The sequence below is a fragment of the Pteropus medius genome, unplaced genomic scaffold (genome assembly GCF_902729225.1).
Source record: "Pteropus medius unplaced genomic scaffold, Ma_sr-lr_union100, whole genome shotgun sequence".
Taxonomy (NCBI): Eukaryota; Metazoa; Chordata; class Mammalia; order Chiroptera; family Pteropodidae; genus Pteropus; species Pteropus medius.
Window position 1 is genome coordinate 7,070,315 of NW_024349224.1, and position 12,817 is coordinate 7,083,131.

The 12,817-nt window shown below is 53.7% G+C and overlaps 1 long non-coding RNA gene and 1 pseudogene across 1 annotated transcript; both read left to right on the top strand.

The window, feature by feature from the left end:
• The first annotated feature begins 439 nt into the window (after positions 1-439).
• Positions 440-558, top strand: LOC120617463 (uncharacterized; annotated as a pseudogene).
• A 9,224-nt stretch (positions 559-9,782) lies between these two features.
• LOC120617288 (uncharacterized) lies at positions 9,783-11,844 on the top strand. The gene is made up of 3 exons (XR_005656877.1): positions 9,783-10,097; positions 10,399-11,012; positions 11,728-11,844. It is a non-coding gene; the product is annotated as an uncharacterized LOC120617288 (long non-coding RNA).
• The last annotated feature ends 973 nt before the right edge of the window (positions 11,845-12,817 follow it).

The following is a 12,817-nucleotide window of genomic DNA, read 5'->3' on the forward strand; positions in this document are numbered from 1 at the left end:
ACACACACGTGCCCTCATTACCTTCCCCCCACTTCTGCGACAAATCACTCTGGCCCTCTACTCATTCTCACTGTCCTTAGTGAAGGGGCTGCCCTTTCTCTCACACCTCTGTCGATAGGGGCTCAGATTCGTGCTACGTATTTGTCATTCAAGCTGCCCTCCTAGGAAAAGTCGCCATGTTAGCTGAGAACTCCTGGACCTCAGGCAGAGGAATAAATGTGGGAAGACCTTTCTGTGGACGGGCAGAAAATTTCCCATCACGCTCGAAATCTCATCTTTGAGAAGCATTTACTTTTAAAGCTGATGGAGAGACACGTCTGTTAGAAGTGCTTCCGGCCTTGACCTTAATTTGAGTAATAAAGCATGAGCTCATTTACGTCTAGAGTTGTAAAACTGCAACATAGCTTCTAGGCTGTTCTTTATTAAAATCTCAAAATAGGTCTATGGCCATGCCGCCCTGAACAAGCCCGATCTCATGTGATCTCAGAAGCTAAGCAGGGTTGGGCCTGGTTAGTACTTGGATGGGAGACCACCGAGGAAGCCCAGATGCCGTAGGCATAAAAAATAATAAATAATAATAATAAGGGATTGTGAGCTGACAAGGTCCTTGCAATCTATGAGGTCAACCAAGGGTTGCCTCGCCTAAAAAATAAAAAATAAATAAAAAATAAGTGCTCAAAATGGTACCGTTAGACCGGGCACGACTGCTCTCTATGTCTGTTTCTCTGAGTTCAAGGTTCTCGTTTTTTGGTTTTTAATTCTTTTTATTTGCTTAGGTCATTGGTCTATACATGTCTCCTGCACATATTCACTGATGTGGGGGCTTTCGCGGTCTGTTTTCCATTCATCCAGCCTGGGGTCTTTATTCAACTGCTTTTCAAAATTTTGGGGTCTGCATATTTCCAGCCGATAATTTAGCCATAATTTAACATTTGCATTTTTCAACCGTTTCGAAATTTCCTTCTTCCATGGGGCTTACGTCCCTTTCTGAGAAGCAGGGTGGAGAGACGTGCTTAGGTTTGTTCTTTGTTCGAGCCTGTTGCTGAGAAATCATATATGTTTTGTTCATCTTATCTGTCTTTCCAGCTTTTGATCAATAGTAGAATGTGTGTTTTTTGAATAAGAACTAACCAAATTTATTCAACAGATTATACATTCATTTTACCATTATGACATCGTACGAACAGATAATCCACAAAAAATACGCTTTGGATTTCTTAAAAGTGAATTTAATTATAAGTAGCAATGTGTGCTGGAGAATTATAATTATGAAAAATCATGTTCTGTAAGTCGAAAATGACAGATTATATTTCAAAGGCTTATTGCAGAGGAATTAAAGGGCCCAATTTATTAGTTGTAAGTGTATGATTATTGCAGCTTTGCTTAAAACACACACACACACACTCAAGATCAGTATATTCTAGCTGGATTTAGTACATCTAATCCTTCCAACAAGAATCCTTTTTTGCACCAAAAGCTGCCATTCCATTAATTTGTTTGTGAGACAGAGACAGGCAACTAATCTTTGTCTTCTGATCCCGGAAGAGTAATAATTTCAAGTGCTTTGTGGACATGTTTTGTATCCCTCACTCCCATCCTTGTAAATTAGTGATTAAGAAGTTGACATGGATCAAAGCACGAAAATATTATTTATCGTCGAGAAGGACACAGAAACATTTACTGAGCATCTACTACGTCCCGGGCATCCTACTAAAGACGTTCTGTGTGTTATCTCAATTAAGCCTCCCAAGAACAACACCCGAGGTAGATATATAGCGAATTTATTTTATAGATGGAGGAACCGAGGCTCAGAGAGATCTTCGAGCGATTTGCCCAGGGTAACTGGTTCGTGACGGTGGAGCCAGCACCCGAACCCCGGTCCGGCTGGCCCCGAAGCCTGCGTTCTCACAGTAACCTCCCCACTCCTTGCCCATGTGAGACTCACAGTCTCCCCGGAGGGAAAAAGAGCGCTGGGCAGCGGGCACATCCACGGTGACACTGAGCGGGGCCAGAGGGCTGTGTTCACAGCACTCTTGAAGGCAGAGAAAGGAAGGAAGAATTCACTGTGCTGAGTCAGGTTGCGGGATGTGGGACTGGGGGAGGCCCAAAAGGATGAAGCCAGACTGTAGACATTTCGTCAGCCTGTGCCCTGGGGGCGAGGAATTTCTCCAGGCAGAGGAAGAGCCTGCCCAGCAGAAGGACCAGCCTGTGAAGAGGACAGATGCTGAGGTGCGCGAAGAATGTGTCTCGTGTTTGCAGACACACGATAAAAGATGAGGGCGGGAGGAGAAGCCGGCGCCAGCGATGTACAGCAGAGCTAGACGGTGGGCCTGCAAAGGTCACAGGGAAAAGCCTGTGATGTCACACTAAGGAGCTTTGACTGCCTCCTTTAGATGCTGGTGACCCAGAGGTGATTAGTGAGCGTGGGTTGGTAGTATTAGAAGAAGCTGCCAATCCGCTTACCTTCAGGGGGCCAGGTGGGTATGGACCCAAGTGATGCGGGCCTGGAGAGGTCGTACAAGCCTGAGAGAGGACACCCTGTCCAAAAGGCTCCAGTCCACTGTGCTACTTGGCTCCAGTCCACTGTGGCCAGTGAGAATCTGGATCTCCCAACTCATTAAGAGAAACTAGAAGAATTAGCAAGTGGGTAGATCGATTGCAAAAATAGCCCATCTCTCTCTTTAACCGCAACCTATGCAATGCAACTCATAGCTCCTCCCATCCTGCCTTGCAGTCTATTTCCCCACCCACTGAAGCTGCTGTGACACATCGAATGTGACAGCTCAAAGTGTGCCTGTGCTGAGCCTGGGCCTCGAGGGGCCTTGCACACCTCCACCGTCTCCTTTGGAAGGCTGTTTTCACCACAAGGACAAGCCTAGACCAGCCTTCTGCGGGATCAGAGCCCATGCGGAGCAGAGCCATAGTGTCCCAGCCTGGCCCACCTACACCGACCCGCCCCCAGCTGAGCCACCAGCTCTGCAGAAAAAAAGAGAGAGCCAACCCAGAGCAGCAGAATGGCACAGGCAGACTGTAAACTAACGAGAGATAATAAATGTTTGTTGTTTTAAGCCACTGAGTTTTGGAGTCACTTGTTAGGCAGGGAGAGCTAACTGTTACTGTAACTGATTCATGTTTTAAAAACAACCCCATGTTGATGTCCCCTTCCCTCCCCCAAAATGGAGGGATCAGAGACTCGGTAAATAACATTTCTGGTTCAACAAGCATCAGAAAGCGTTTGGCTCTAAGTCGCTGGGTGAGCAGAGGAGGCAAGGCCTGAGAGCGTTTCGAACACTGTCGCCTGGGCCGTCTTTCCCACAGGAGGGTGCACCGACCATAGGTTCCTCTGCGGCCTGGGTATCCTCCACTCGCAAGACCATCAGGCCTGCCTGCGACCTGCTCAAGCGACACTCCAGCCTCACCCCGCTCCCGCCTGGAGTAAGTGCACTCAGCAGGCCCCAATCCAGCCACCTCTCCCTCAGCCCTGACCCCCAGCTCCACCTGCCTGGGGCTGTGACAACCCCAGAGCTCAGGGCCCCAAGCACTGTCATCTGAAATCTCTGTTTTTAGATGCAACGTTTCCAACCCTTTGCAAACAGAGTTCTCACTCCAGGATCTGCATTTGTGACTCGGCGGGCACCGAAGCCAAGGGGTCGGGGCGGATTCTCGAGCTGAACCCTACCGCTGGATCTTACTCTGGGCTGCTGTGCGATTTGGAGATGGCCCCGTCAGCAGACACGGGCAGGCACAGCAAGTCAAAGCCTTGTCTCCACTGCATGTAAGCCCCGTCCAACTCCCCAGTCAGGGCCCTCGGTTCAAGGCTAAACATGACACACATCAGAACTTGAAACAGCCCAGATACTCCCGATCCCTGTCCCCCAGCTTGGGATGTTTTTCATCCTTGGCCTTCAAGGCTCCACTCCAGTGATGCCTCCTCTGGGAAGTCCTCCCTGATCCCCTCTCCTGACTGAGGCGATCATTCCTCCTGAGCCCTTTAAGCCATGAGAGTCCCCCTACCACCAGCTTCTGCCTTGGCCTGGGGGTCTCTTGGCACCTGTTAGTCACTCCCAGCAGACTCCAGTCTCTGTGGGCGGGGAGGGGTGCTCACTTGTGACCCGTGGCAGGGCCCAGGAGCTGTGAGGCAGCAGGTGCTGGGAACACCCCTCCCCTTCCCCATCGTACTCATCCCACCCCAACCCCACCGCAGAGGTCTGGGTCCTCCGAGAATCCGAATCAAGGGGAACCTAGAGGCTTTGACGGGAGGCCAGCCTCCCTCGACCCCCTTTGCACAGCTGGGGGTGGTGAGCCTGATAAGCGTTCCCTCGGGAGGCTGGAGCACTGCCCACACGGTGGACTTCGAACCCCCCGGCCTCTTCCAAGCCTTCCCACAATGCCCCCGGCTGCCCGCCTTCCACGCCACCCGAAGTCCCTCCCGGATTCTGCGCTGAGCTGCTTATTTCAGCCTCCGCGGGGCAGTGCCTCCCATGCTGACCGCCCTCGGTGCTGGTCACCGGGGGCAGACGGCAAGGGTCAGTGACTTTGACGAGAGTGGGCACAAGACACGGAGAAAATTCTAGAGCTGGAGATGGACTGGGGCACACGGTCGGGCCCCCAGGAGTCACCGGCCTTTCCTGGGGGCTCGTGGTCTCTGGGCTGTGGCTGAGCAGCTGGTGGACGACATCGAGTGAGGCTGATTTTCCTGTTGGAGGGGAAGAGGGAGAGAAGGGAGGCCGGTGCCCTGGGCACGCTGCGAGGACGAGGACACAGGCAGCGGGCGCCGTGACCCCGGTGGGGGCAGCACGGGCGGTACTTACAGGAAAGGGGATTGACGGGATTCTCAGAAAAACAAGAGCCAGGGCTTGTTGCTGTGGCAGGAGGATTGGGGTCACCAGCTGGCCGTTTGATAGCGAGATCGGTTCCTGAAGCTTCAGAATTTGAAGGCAGGAGACATTCTGGGGAACCGGCCAGACCTCGGGCTCCTCGGTCCCCTCCTGGTCCCACGGCATGAGCTGATCGTCCATCTCTGCTCCTTGCTCACTCTTCTCTTTCTCTGGAATACGTGGCGGGGCAGAGTCTTAGAGCCATCTCTCTGAGCCATGCAGAGACCTCGCAGGGGTGCACAGAAAACAGACAGATCACCTCCAGCTTAAAGCCGCGGGCTTCCTGGTCTTTGCCCGGGCACCGGCAGAGAGCAGTCACTTGTCAGTTGTAGAGTTGGGGTGGGGCCTGGCTAGTGTGGGGAAGGTACCCACTCTGGAGAGGGGTACCCACTCCCTATGGGCAAGAAGCAGCCTACACACAGTCAGGATCTCAGAAGGGCTGTGCCAGGACACTTCACAGGCTCAGACAACCAGCGTGGTCTGGCCCGTTGACAGCCCCAACTTCATCCTTCTCTTTACCGCCCGTCTCCCCTCACTCCGCCCCCACAGGCCAGCACCATGAGATCAATCACTGTAACTGGTCTGTGCTGTATGTTCAGTGCCCAGCACAGGGAAATCAACAAATAGGACCAAAGACACCCAGGCAGGGAGGCAGGCGGGGTCAAGGATGCCAGAGAGGGGACCAAGATGTCATCGAGGGTGCAGAAGCCAAACCCTGACTGCTCTGGGGCACGGAGTGGCAGTCGGCTAAGAGCACGGACTCGGAGCAGACAGTCTGGGTCAAGCTCACTAACTGTGCCTCAGTTTCCTCATGTGTAAAGGGGTAAACATCATACCAATACGGTCGCAGGGGCTTGAGTCACAGGAACTAATACATACAAAGTGCTTGGAACAGGGCCTGATGATATCCTAATGCCTGCCAACAAATGTCAGCTACTATTTATTCTAGACCTTCCATGTCCTTAGGTCTGATTGACAGGGCAGTGCCCTACCCCACCCTCACCCCAACTTGGTTGAAGAACAGGCAAGCAAGATACACGGATAAACTGCAGCATCGTGTGACCAGAAGCCAGGAGGGCCCGCCCAAGTGACAGCATCTCACCTTGGCAGAGGCCTTGATTTGCCAAGTGCAGGTAGGGGAACCCCGGTTCCTGGCTTGCAAACGTGCTTCCTTTTGGCTCTGCCACAGGCCGCAGAGCTAGGAAGGAAGGTGCCTGCTGGCACACGGCGCGGTCGTGCGTGAGTGACTGCTGCTCTCTGGGCCTTGGTTCCCTCACCTCTAAGTTGAGAATGAGAATCCTACATGTGAAGTGAGTGATGATTTTATTACTGAACAGTAGAACTTAACCTTTAAGGTCATGCTTCTCAACCTTAAATTTTCACAGAGTTAAGAATCACCTTGGAATACTGTGTACAATGCAGGTTCTAAAGATGCACCCCTCCAAAATTCTGATTCAGTAGCTCTACAGTGGAGCCTTGGAAAGAACCTCGGGTGAGTCTGAGGTTGAAACTGAGAGACTGTCATTGCGCACTATTGCCACTAGATAGAGCCACCAGCCCAGAGAATGACGTGACTCAAGCCTTCCTGAGCCCTGACGCTGCTTCGCCAAGGGTGGCCACCAGATGGCGCAGTCTCTCCGCAGAAGGAGCCGCTCGTCTGATGTGGCGCGGGGCCGGGGGTGATCAGCCTTACAGAATCTGTGTTCTGAGGGCTACGCACATCCTTCCCCGCCGAGGCGGTTCCAGCCCCCAGGAGGAGCCCTGAGGCCAGGGGGAGTGCGGTTCTGTTTCAGGGCGAACGGGAGCCGGGTCAGAGCCCGCCTGCAGGCCGTGCATTCCCTTGGCGCACGGCAGACTTTCGATCGCTTGCGCAGATAAGTGCAAGGGCGAGCGCGCGCACGGACCAGTTTGGCAAGCCCTGCGGGGAACACCATTATTATAAAGATAACGATCGATCACTTAGCGCTTACTACACGCATGCCAGGGCTCTGTGAAGTGTTGAATAAACACGAACGGGTTCTGCCCCCGCCCCGAGGGACGGTTATTACGATTGCGGGACAGACGCAGTCCGTTCCATGAGGCCAAGTCACCGGAGGTCACAGTCAGTGAGCCGTGCCGTGCTCCGGACTTGAACGTGGCTGCAGTCTGAGTCAGAAAGGTCGCCCTGCGGGGCGAGCTCGCAGCCGGCTTGGAAGTAGGGCAGAGCGATGGGTTGGCCCAAGGGAGAACCCTGCTGATGCTGAGCAAAGGGGACCCCGGCGAGCTGAGGATGGCTGTGGGGTGCGGGGATGTTTGGCGCTGGGAGGGGCGGAAGACGGTGGTTTTGGGGAGCTGGTTGACAGACACCCCACAAATGATCAGGTCCCGGTGGCTGTGGGCGGAAGAGTCAGCTCGGGGTGCAGCGTGGCCCTTGGCCCGTGGCCCGTGGTCAAGCTACGTGATCTCGCTGTGCTCGCTTTCCCTCCGGGTCATAGTCTAGTCACAGGTTCCCCAGAGGACGGAGCGAAGGGCCTGCCACGCGCCCCCTGGTTCGCAGCGAGCCCCCGGGGTGCTGGTTTTATTTTCTGGGGAAACCCTTCTCTGCGCCTTAGTTTCCTCAGCTCTCCAGGGTGACAGTGTGGCGTGGTGGCTGGAGACAAGGGCTCTGGGGTCAGAGACCCCCGAAGCTGGGTCTACGACCTCGAGCGAGTCCTCCTCTCTGTGCCTCAGTTTCCTCGACTACGAGACGGGGACGCTGACCGCGCACCTGCGTCAGAGGACCCTCTGGGAGTGGGACCTCGGCAGAGGCCTGGCACAGCGCCCGCCACTCGGTCGGCGCTCAGGCTGGCTTCCAGCGGTGCCCGCGCTAACCGAGGTGTAAGCCCATCTTCTCTAGGATCCCTCCGAGTCCCACATGCTAGGCCGTCCTGAGCAAGCAGACTCCTACTTCCTTCTCCCCCTTCCCAGCTGCACCTCCGCCCATCCAGTGTCCACCCTCTGCGCCCGAGTGCCTGGGCAAGCCAACCCCCTCCCCAGATCACGTGTGCCCTCCCGTCCACCGCACCACAGATGAGTGGGCTCCCCAGGGGTGCCCGCTCCTCCGGAAAAGCATTGTCCCCAACCCCACCCCACACAGGGGACCGTGTCTTAACCCAAAGGAGCCCGCAGCTTTGCAGGGGGCGGGGAGATCCTCACAGGGTGGATTGCGTGGGAAGCCCCGAGTCTGAGGTGGAGCGAGGGAGTGGGACGTTTGTTAGGAATGCCCTGGGGACCCCCCCACCAGAGCAAGGGGAGAAAAGAGGGAGCCGGGCAGGGCAGGGGAGGAAGTGGGCACCGGGTGGCCTCAGCGAGGCCTCATGCAACCTCCAGGGGAAACTCCAAACCTGAGACGCCCTTGAAGGCGCCCCTGGGCGGAGGAAGTGGGTGGAGGCTTCGTTCATACCCCTGCACCAAGCAGTCCCGGGGCCACCTCCTCCAGGAAGGCGGGCAGTGCTTTTCTGCTGGAGCAATTCCCAGAGGACCGGCCGCTGGCCCGCAGCACACCAGCAGCTGAGGGAATGGGTCCTCCGGTCCCAGGGGACCCGGGTGGCCTGTCACCATGCCCATTGCAGAGGTCATTTCACTGGGGTCCTTTCTGCAGCCTCCCTGGCACAGGGAGCTGCAGCCTGTTTGGAGAACAGGAAGCTCACGACCTGCCTTCCGTGTATTCTGGGGTAACCTGTATCTCTCCAGGCCACTCAGGTGGGGCGGAGATGTGGCCCCTTCCTCGCTGGTGCCCCGGAGCCCACGAGGGCTGGGTCTCTGCTCGGAGGGACCTTCCTTCTGCCTTGTGTTGCCTGGACAGGAAGACCTGGCCCCAGGAGCGGAGGACAAGGTGGTCCTCCGCCTGCAGATGGACAGACTGACACCGTCACAGACCGATTGTCACGGCCTCATCACCTGGGGACTCCTACCCCTCGAGTGACATCGAAATGTCCCCCAAATCAGATTAAGGCTAAAAAGGCTCATGAAACTGACAAATCCAAGGCATTCGGGTTTTGGGCAAAGCTAGATCCAGGGTCTCAAACCGTGTCCCCAAGTCTGTCTTTTGCTTCCCTGTCCACTCTAAGATCCTGTGCACCCCAGACAGAAGCTGTCAAGTGGCTCAGAGCTCCCAGGCCTGGGCCATGTGGCAGGAATGTGCGGTTCCCCAAGAAGAAATGAGTGTGCCGTGAACAGGAGAGAGAAGGGGGCTGAGCGGGCTCAGCCAGCAGCTGCCCCAACACCGCGTTCTGTCCTGAGCATCCCGGACACAGGCCACACATCTGGACAAACACAGAGGCAGAGGCTGCAGCTAAAAGCACAGCAGGGGGAGAGAGGAGAGGCAGGCAGGGGGAGGCAGAGCCCTGGGAGAGGCGGTGACCCGGAAACTCACGAGCCCACGTGGGCATGTTGGGGAGACACTGCGGGGGCCAAGGGGCAAGGCGGAGGCGGCGAAGACAAGAGTCCGCAGCCCACTCGTCCTTTCCAGCCCACCCGGGACCTTTTAGCTGTGTGAAGGTCCCTGTGCCCACCTGGGCGAGGCCAAACGTGGTTTGCTCGTCCTTTGTTTCCATAAGGACACAGTTGTCTCAGCCTACCTCACCGACCCTTTGAGGCCTCATTCCTTCTCTTTAATGTCGAAAAGTCCCACCTGAGATCCACCCTAAGCTGTCCTTGCTGTTGGTCACAAATAATCAACTCTGTGCTCAGACTCCCCAAAGTCTAAAGTGCTTGGTCCTCACCCGACGTCCACGTGGCAGACAGGGGAGACCTAGGCTGAAGTCTGTGCCTTATAAGACAAGAGAAGCCGGAGTCTTGAGTCACTCAGTCATAACGCTGTGAGCTGGATCGAGTTCTGCTTGCTCCACCAGGTGGCGCCCCACCTCCCACCCGCCCTGGGACTGCATCGCCCAGCTCCTGGGCCCCTGCTTTGGTCTAGGGGAGCCCAGCAAAGGACCAGCGGGAGGGAGGAGCACAACGCCAGGGCATTTTCATTCCTGGATTCCTCCCTGAGTGGCCTTTCGGGTCAGCTGCTTTGTTCAAGGCGCATACCCTGGGCGGTTCTCTCTCCTTTCAGGTTCCCGTGACTGCCCTCCCCTGTCAAGCCCCTGGGCCTGCTGTGGTCACATCTGGAGCTTCTGCACCACGTTGGCTCTCCCTACGCCCACGTCGACTCCCCCTACGCCCCAGCCACACGCTTCGGCTCTAAGCCCTTTGTCGGTAAGCTCTCCTGGAATTATCCTCACTGGGCAGCGCCATCTGCTCCCTCCTGGGCTCCTAACTGCTGTGCACAGGCCATAGCCGGTCAGGCAGGCTCTGTGGCCATGGGGAGGAAATGAAGTCTATGCGAATAAGTGTGGGCTGAAGTCAGGGGAGGGGTTTTAAGCAGAGAGTAGCCAGACCTGCAGAGCCTCTGAGCCTGGAACCCAAGGCCTGGGCCTGGGGTTGGCATGCAGGCAGGACACCCAAAGATTCCTGGGGTTCTCTGGCCCTGAGAAGGTCCTGCCTCTGCTTCCCGAAGGCTGTGGGTGCTGGCACACCAGGGGGCCCGGGAGTCCTCCTCCGATGTCCCTGGAGCCGAGAGGCAGTGACACGAAGAGGGACGACTGTGACCACAGGCAGCTGGCCCTGCTTTCTCTCCTAAGTCTATTCGCCAAATCATTTGGGAGCCTCTGGTTGCAAGCAACAGAAACAGCCCAAACAGGCTTCGGCGAAACAAAACAAAAACGTGAAAGGGGGTAAAAATTACAGATTTCCAGTTATAAAAATAGTCGAGGGGACGTAGAGTACAGCACAGAAGATAGAGTCAATAATGTCATAATAACTACATACGGTGTCAGGTGGGCACTAGACTCTTTGGGGTGAGCACGTCACAAGGTATATAAATGTCTGATCACTATGTTGCACACCCGAAACTAATATAACATTGTACGTCGACTGTTATCGAGAAAAGTTTTTAAAGGAGACTAAAAACCACACAGAACACGAAGCTGGGAGGAGGGGACATACTGGCTCCCGAGCTGGAAAGCTCAGGCTCTCCAGCCGCAGGCCTTCTCGATGTCTTGGGGTGGCTGTCCACCTCTGATGCTGGCGGCCAGTCATCCTCGAGGAGTCTGATGTCCGCTGTAGGTGGAGGTGAGTGTCAGAGACAGGTAGGTCTCCATTCCTGCTTAGGTGCCTTTTTTTATTTTTTATGAGAAATGTGAATCCTTGAGTTAACACATTTAAGTTTTGCTGCACATAAATTAGTTAGTTATACCTGATAAGGTCCCTTCCAATGAGCTTGGAGAGAGTCTTTGATTGAGGTCTTTTTCCAATGGACAAAATCATCTGATTCTAAGTCATGGTCTTTGAAATCTTCATCTTCTGGGAGCACTCTGTGAAGCGAATCAATTACTAATTTATCACTTTCTTTAAGTTAGCTAACAAGTCTTCGATAATAATGCGGACTGTCCCCTTTCGGTGAGGTCAGGTCATCTGTCCTTCCATCGAGATGCACAGTGATTATTTAATGAGCAGAAAGGCTGTGCTGACCAAAAGGAGGCGATCTCAGGTTGAGAGGCTCTCATTCTAGGGAGAGATTTTGGCCAGGGGAGGTTGCAAGCTTCTGAAAATTTACCTCCTTGAGTTTTCATTGTTCCATTTGTATGTCCCACCCATCCAGAGGACTGCGGAGACAGGCACAATGAAAATGTCATAGACCAGGCCAAACGTTACTGATGGATTGCATTATTTGCCCAATGAGATGAGTCCCTCAGCCACTATGTAACTCAGAGGGAATCCCCCAGTTAGGTATTATTTTTTTCCAATAATAATTTACCTACAGTTAAGGCCATTGCTCTCCTGCAAGGAACGCTTCGACCCAGAGAGAAAACACACACACCGTAACTAACGCAGATGTGTGTCCTTGAGATGGTGCCATTTGGAAAAATCCAATTACCATACCTCGGATGGACTAAAGGAAGCGGAAAATGTCCTGGGACCCCGTGGAGTGACTCTCCAGGGTTACATTTGGGACAGACAGAACATCCTCCATGTACTTTATGAGCCACAGTGGAAGAAGGTTTCCAGTAATACTGTCTACGCCACGAAATCATCTTTTCAGGTTCCCAGTGTGTTTGCTCATGAACAATCTGAAGTATAGGTAACCGAGCTCGTACAGGTAAGATTGGTTTCTGATTGGCTCCAAATCACTGTCTGGGTCAAAGGCTCCCCCTTATAGTTGCCAAATTCTCTCTTCTTCTTCTGCAGCTGTCCGTTGGAACTATAAAAGCGAGTCTTTTATTGATATAATAGGAAGCAAAGAGTATTCTTGGGTCTGGATAATTTGGCTGTGTATCGCTGTTTGTCTGGCTGCAGCATCAGCTAAATGATTTCCTTTAGCTTCCAGCGTGTCAGCATTAGAATGTCCTAGAATTTTGATGGTTGCCAATTGACCCTAATAATTTTGCCACCTGTTTTCCATTTGTTATGCCCTGAGGACATTAAGAATTCTTGTTGCTTCCACAACATCCCAAAGTCGTGAGCTACACCAAAGGCACAGCTGACTATCAATGTAAATATTGGCTCTTTGATCTTTGGCCACTTGACAAGCTCAAGTTAGAGCAATTAATTCAGCTTGTGGGGCAGATCTTACTCAGTTACGTCCACCATGGATCACCTCAGCAATGGCCCTGGTTCATCTCTCAGATAAGATCTCAAGTCGGCGTTATCAACAGGAGTTTCCTATAAACCATTCCTGGGAGCAAGTAGGTGGACAGGAAGCAAAACACGATCGTGGGTGTCTTCGTCCTGCAAAGTTGCTACCTTAAGACTGTAACACCGAGTTAAAGTAATATTAGGCTCAGAAAGCAAGAGTATTTCATAAGAAATGTTGCGTGTGAAGAGAGTTTCGACAGAATGAGAAACACAAATAAAAGAGAGCCCTAACTGCTTCTTCT